We start from the raw sequence: 7,454 nt of genomic DNA on the forward strand, positions 1-7,454 counted from the left end.
AAATTAACTGTTGGGGTCCATATGCTACTTGGAGAAGAAGAGCTAAAAAGAAGTTGATTGTTCACATTTAATCAGTAAATAACCCTTTTATTTCTACCTATAAATAATATGGATACTTGTTTGTTACTGCTACTGACTAGTCACATTATAGTCACCTAAAAAATTCTATTGAATTATAATTACTCAAATTATTTTGTAAGTTGATAATTAATTTAATTTATTTTTGACAGTGATTTATAATTTGACACTTTGGAGAATTCTGATCAGCTTAAAAGTATGAGATAAGTATGAGACATGACAGAGAAGCCATCTCCTATTTTGACCATTTAAAAAAAAATCAGATTCTGTTTAAAAAGGGCTCACTTGAAGTTACAGTTAATTTCTCATTGGTAAAATATGTAGTAACTATTGGAATCTTTTATTTACACTTAGTGGAAAGTAACCCCATTTACAATCTGCAATGCGTTATTCCAAAAACCAAGCATAATTTCCACTAATAAATTATGAGAACTGGAACAAGCTATGAATGATGACCAAAAGGTAGAGGTGCTAAATCTTTAGTTTAGATAAAGCAATCTTCTAGAGAAAAAAGTCTAAGTTCTTGAAAAATATTAAAATAAGTGCATTCCTGTAGTTCTTAAACTAGATGCAGTCTTATACTAGTTATAAAAATTAGCTAGTGAAATGAAAGGCAACACATCAGTGGAAAGGACAGCTTGAAAATTGTGAGACGTTGAATTATCCTGTTTTAGATCAACACTTCCAAGACCTAATATAAAAGAAGAAAAACCTTAAATTTTATATGTGGAAAACTTTTAAAAATCAAATTAGTCTCATGCATGTTGTTTATGGTTGTGTATATTAAGCCTAGTCAGTACAGCATGGTGGTTGAGAGGGCAGCCTCTGGAGCCTGACAGCTTAGGTCTAACTCCTTACTTTCTCATTTATTAGCTATAGAACCTGTGAACAACTGGGAAAATTACTTAACCTCTTTGGGCCCTGGTTTCCTCGCTTCTAAAATGGGGATAATAGTTCTACTTCATAGGATGGTTGTCAGGATTAGATGTGTTGATACATCTAAAAAATTCTACCTCTTGTTGTTGTTGTTAGTATTATTATTATTATTTTACTAGCTACAGGTGAAAAATTTCTGGCCTATTTACACATAGCCTTCTTCTCAACTTAATATATAGTTGGTGTTTGGAGCAAATTCTTTCGTACCTAAATTGTTCTTAATCTTTCTATCTAGGTTACTCCTGAAGGCCTACTAATCAGCTGTGTGCTCTGTGTGGTTATTAAGATTATAAAATGTAGCATACTAGTATATTGTGATAGGAATCTAATATTACAGGTATTAAAACAGTGGGGACACGAGAGAATAAAACTAATTCTGAGAAGATACTTGTAACTATGTGACCTTGGTAAAGCACTTTCTCTCACGTCTCAGCTTGTTTAAAAATTTTTTAGTCACGTAAAATGCTGGCATTGGATTAAATCCCTACTTTCCTTCTTAAGCTTCTGATTTATGGTACTCTTTCTCCGGTTTGAAATGCTCTCCTTACATAGCTGGTCCCACTTTAATGATGCCATGCATGCTTGGACACCTGTAGAATGGACCAGTGTAAAATGGATCATCTGTTTTTAAGCCACTCAGGGTTGTCAGTGGAAACCACAGTATAAGGGGTAAAGTCATCCGGAAGTGAAGTTTGCAATATTATGTGCAATATTAATATGGAGGCAGTGCTGAATGACAAAATGACTTGATGAAAAGAGGGGAATTCCCGAACTCCTGTGGTGCTTAATATTAATAGGCATTTACTAACGTCTTACTGAACTGAACTTTCTTTAGGCAACATATTGCAGACAGAAGCTGCTGGGAATTTTTACCTTTAACTTTCATCTTCACTCCATTTATAAAAAGCTAATGCTTAAAGGGCTATTTGTTAAGTGTCACTACTATCAAGCACCCAGCATTTTGAAGGTACTCTTCTGGGCATTGAGTAAATACTTGCCAATGTTCTAAATGCCAGGGCCTCTTGAGAACTTAAGAAGAATGTTGTGTAGGCAGGGATGGGGGAGGGCAACTTGCTGAGCAGCAAGTTCTGGAGGTCTGGGCTGAGTGTCTTAAAAAATGTACATCACTACTGCTTTAACTGTTACTGTGCTGGCGGCTGCATCTTCCTCAAGCTGCCTTGAAATATTCTAACATGTTGACACTTTGGAGGAGAGTGAGAATTCTCTTTTCCTTTGGGTTTCAAACCGTGTTTGAAAAGGGAATCGTTGAAATATAGGTCTGAGAGGGCATGACAAGGCAAGCCATCACCTCACAATGAGGGCTCAGCAAGCTGTTTTCCATTCAGAGCTGTCTCTCCTCTCTGTCAGCTCTTTTGAAGCACCCATAAAACAAAATAGGCTCATTAACTATGAAGGGGTAAGTGAAGTTGGCAGTTGCACCTATTCAAACAGGTTTTCCTTTTTAGATGTTTACCCTCCAGAAAAAAGAACAGTCAGAAGATGAATGCCTGCATATCAGTGGCTGCTCATGGCCTCCCTTTTGGGGTGAGTGTGGTCAGTCAGTGTCTGGGGGATGTGGGCATTTTGCTCCAGATCTAATTCTAAACTGGTCCATGAGGTTAATGTCTTGGTGAAAAGGCAGGATGGCCTTGTCACCATCATTTCATTCAATAAGTTTGCATATAAGGATAAAAACTGACTGTCTGGTGTTCCTTTTTTAAACAGTCAAGGGCAATTCTTCATGACTCTTCTCCTGAGGACACAGACTTGTCTTAGTTGTGCCATCTTGCTGACAGGGACAAGCAATAGTTCTGGCCTGTGGACCAGCTCTTCCCATCCATGGATTCTCTTCTTTCATGGGGATTTCACTGCAAATTTGGCTCCTCTTCTGAACCTACAGCATCCACATTTTAATGAGCTGAGAGAGATGCCAAGATACATAAGAGATGGGTTTAACCTTCGAAATCTTAGTCAGTAAATGAGGTAACATGTGACGACGTTCAATAAATCACCATGCAAATGTGAGGCAATTTGAGACGATCCTTGAAAGAAAGATGGGAAATGTTTCTTTGGTTTCTGGCTGTGGAATAGTTTGAGCAAAACCACAGATGTGTTTATAATCAGTGGACAATCTTTTTGGTCCTTACTTTATTTGGCCTGAGCAATATTTGACACTGTTGACCCTTTGCTTTATCTTGAAGGGTTCTCTTGGCTTCATGACACCACACTCCACTGGGTTTCTCCCTGCTTTTCTGACAGCTCTTTTCAACCTCACCCCCAGGTTTCTATGACCATATGTATGCTGATGATGCCTCACCTGTGCCTCTAGCCAGGCTGCTCTCTTGAAGGTCAGACCTATATATCTCTCTTCTGTTGACACCCACATATCCAACCCTTACTTAAATACCTTGAGTCCAGCACGTCCAAAACTGAACTCCTTATCTTTCTCCCCGGTTATGCATCTTCCTCAGTGTTGCCTATCTCAATGAATAATGTACATCTAGTTATTCAAGTTGGAAACATGGTTTAATCTTTGACTCCTCCCTTCCCAACACTCTCCATATGGTAAATCATCATGCCCTTTATATTATAGTTTCTTAATATCTCCTGAATCTGTCCAGGTCTCTCTGTCTCCATTGTTACCTCCTTGGGTCAGCTTTCCATCATCTTTTGCTTGGATGACTATAGTAGCCATCTGCCTTCAAGCTTTCCTCCACCTAATTCTTTCTCTACATTGCAGGCAGAGGAGTCTTTCTAAAGCACAAATGCCATCATGCTTTTTCTTACCTTAAAGCCCCCAAATAGCTCCCCTTTGCCCTTAGGACAGTGTCTACATCCTAAGTAAGGCTGCTTGCTTTTCTTGTTCTGGCCCTGCTGGCCTTTCTTGCCTCATCTCTTGCCACCACCACTCAAGCTCCCTGAGCTTCAGCCATTTTGAAGTTCTCTTGCAGTTTACAGACTCCCGAGGTGAGTTTTCCCATCTCCAGGACTTTGTGCACACAGTTCCCAGCTAGCACGCTCTTTTCCCTTGCTCTGCCTCTGGACTCAGCTGGGAAATCACTGTTCATACTGTATTCTAATGGCCTGTTTACTTGTCTATATCCCTTTAGGTTGGTCAATACCTCTTAAAGAGCCTGGAACATTTCAGATATTCAGTAGATACTTTGTGGATGAATGAGTTAGTGATAACACATGGAGTGTCTTTAAGGATGGCAGATTCCCCCAGTCTGACTGGAATGTAGGCTGTATGAAGGACAAGAGTGAAAGATATGAAAGGTGTTTGGGTGTCTTAGGTTGGGTTCCCTGAACACAAATTCTGAGATAAAGATTTCAGTGCAGAAAGTTTATTGGGGAATGCTCTTGCGGTCAACTCCTAAATTAAACTTTACTAGGCCATGGGATTCCATTGAAGATATTTACACAGAGAAGTCATGTAACTTGGAGCTGTACTTAGGAAGATTAATCTGGCTGAGGTGCCTAGATTGGATTAAAGGTGGAGAAATTGGAGACAGAGAGGACAGTGGGAAACTTTTTAAATGGTCCAAGTGAGGAAATAAAGGCCTGAGCAAGGGTGTTGGCAGTGGAAATGGAAAAGGCAGGTGGTTATTTGCAAGAGATATAACAATGCTGGAATCCACAGGCCCTGGTGACTGATTAAATATAGGATATATGGAAGAAGAAGGAGACTCAAAAGTCAGTTCAAGGTTTTGAGCCTGGCTGAGATATAAGAATGATGGTGCTGGTGATGGAAATTTAAGAAAAATATAGTCTTGGTTGAATTTGTTGAATTTGCAGTAAGGCAGCCACTCAAGGAGAAGTGGCCTATAGGTGGCTGGGCAAGGAGATATAGGGAGGAGACGATGACATTATAAGTAGGGGTTGATGGTTTGAGATGGAGCAGCGAGGTAGGAATACACATCACATGTCCAGGGGACCATGAGAAGATCAATTTGGCTAGAAGAGAGAATTCATTGAAGGAAATATTGGCTTAAAAAGTTGGAAAATTTTTTGTGGAGGGACTTGAATAACAGGCCAAATAACAGAGGGGTTAGAGGAGTTCAGGAGATTTCTTACAAAATTGCCTTGTTTTCTGAAGTTTGATCCTATCTCCCATATGAATGTGGGTCTCCATAAATCCAAAGAACTAGAACTCTTCGCTTGAAAGACACTCTGTTTTTTACACTGAAGTGGCTCTGAAGACTGTTGGTCATTCACATTCTTTTTTGTGGAGATTATATGAAGACACATTAAAGGAAAGTCCAGTTTGCATGCATTTCTGAGATTTTTATATTCAGTCTTTGCTTAGCTTTCATGAGGCATGAAAGAGCTGTGGCCTAATTGGTCAGCTGGTTTACTGGCTCACCCTGTAAAGTAAATATTGTGTATCTGCAAGTGGAAAGTCAGTATGTGTAATCTACCTGCCTAGTCACGCCTGCCCAAATGCTGTTGAAAACTTTGACCAAGGGCTATAAAACTGTCAAGAGCTAGGGCCCAAGCTTGCTTCCACACCAAATAGCTCGTTATTGAAGCTATTGGGAAGATAACAGGGCATGCATTTAACTTGCTGGGATTCCTTCTTTGCTACAGAAGCATCTGGCAGAGCTAAATAGCTTTGTGTTACATAATTTTTTATTTCTTGTTTTTTATTTATCCTCTAGTTCAATTTATTTGACATCAAAACTTACTCTGCCCTCCTTTAAGCACACTCATAGAATGCAAAGTGTATCTTGATATCAGTGCAGTGACTTCAAAATGGAATCTTCAGATTGGCCCTCAGACCATTAAAAAAAAATACCAAACAAAACCAAAATTTCTTTGGTGTTGTTGAGCAGATGTTTGATTTTTACCCCCCTCCAAGGTGATCATGGGCTGCTATGAGACTTCCCCACTGCTATTTAATGACATTCGCAACATCACTTATTTTCTTTGCATAATTTCATCACAGAATATTTAAAACATCTCTTGAGAAAAGGATGAGAATTGCTTCTAAAGGGATTAACTTTTTTTTTTTTTTTTTGAACAGGAGAAAGTAAATGATATGTACTGAAAGCCCCATGGTTACTTTTGGAATGGTCCGCTAGATTTGACCAGTGCTGGAGGGTATGCAGTGGATGATTTGCAGTTCCAGCTGCTAAGGTAAAGTGGCCTGAGTGTGTTTGTAGCTTTCTGCACAGCTAATTGCATGAGCTTTCACTCAACAGACGAAAACATGTCAAATCTTGATAAATTAAAAAAAAAACCTAAGCGTGTTATTAAGTTGCAACTGATATTCAACAACTCTACATAAATCTCTAAGAAGCAAACAAAGGAGTATTTACTGTTATATTCATTGTTCAACTTTGCCCAATCGATTTTATGCTTCAGTCCACAGAAATGTTTACTGCACTATAAAGGTTTTTTTATACTTATATTTTATATTTAACAGTGTCCTTCAGATGTTTGGTCTAAAGAGGGTACGTTTCAGTGATCCAAAGAATCACATAAGGGCTGTATGTTGTGTTTTCAATTAGAAATCTTAATTGCTTAATGCCTTACTTATTCCATTTAGATCCTTCCTGAATCCAGGCTAATTTTCATGGCTGCCTTAGCTATACCTAGTATAAACTTTTCATTTCCTCCCTATTTACCTCAGCTAGAGATAAAGAAGAGTCATCTTCAGACCTTATGTTGTGATGTTAGGAATGCTGAGAAGACTTCCTTATTTTCCAAATTAACTCTCATAAGTAGTTTTTTTTTTTATTAGTAATATTCGTTTAAGAGGCACCAAATCCCTTGATGTAATTTATTCACCCAAGGTGTCTATTAGCCTCATACCTGGTAGACAGGATTTTTGGTTTACTGACATGTTTTTAAAAAGAAGCACAGAAAATATCTATGGCCACATAAAATTAGCCACTGATCAGTAATGAGGTGGTTAAGACTATGAACTTTGGTGTCAAACTGACTTGGGTCATAGACCTGGCTCCACCACTTTCTCCCTGTGTGACTTGGGCAGTTTCTTCTCCAAGACTCAGTCTCTTCATCTTTCAAATGGGATAGAAATGCCCCTGTCATAAAATGAGATAGTATCTGTAAAGCATCTAAAGCATTTAGCATGGTGTGAGGCCACAGTCTATGGCATACCATAGGTGCTCAGGAAATGTTACTGTCATTACTATTTAAATATCTAGGCATTAAAAAATGCCTTTCTTGGAAAAGGGTAACAGATTTGGTAACACTAAGCTATGGTGTTTGTTTGTTAAGATGTTTGTAAGCATGCCTTAGATTTTCACCTGAGGCCCTGGGCTAGATTCCATCCAAGGAGATTAATGTGAACTCCGGGCACCTGAATCCTTGCTCCTGACCCTCACTTAACACTTCTGAATAAAAACTGCTCCTGCAGCTTTTGCCTTTTGCATCTACTTGTTTGACATCTGGACCTCTTGCTCTGCTGTTGTGTA

Source organism: Physeter macrocephalus, chromosome 12 (assembly GCF_002837175.3).
Source record: "Physeter macrocephalus isolate SW-GA chromosome 12, ASM283717v5, whole genome shotgun sequence".
Lineage (NCBI taxonomy): Eukaryota > Metazoa > Chordata > Mammalia > Artiodactyla > Physeteridae > Physeter > Physeter macrocephalus.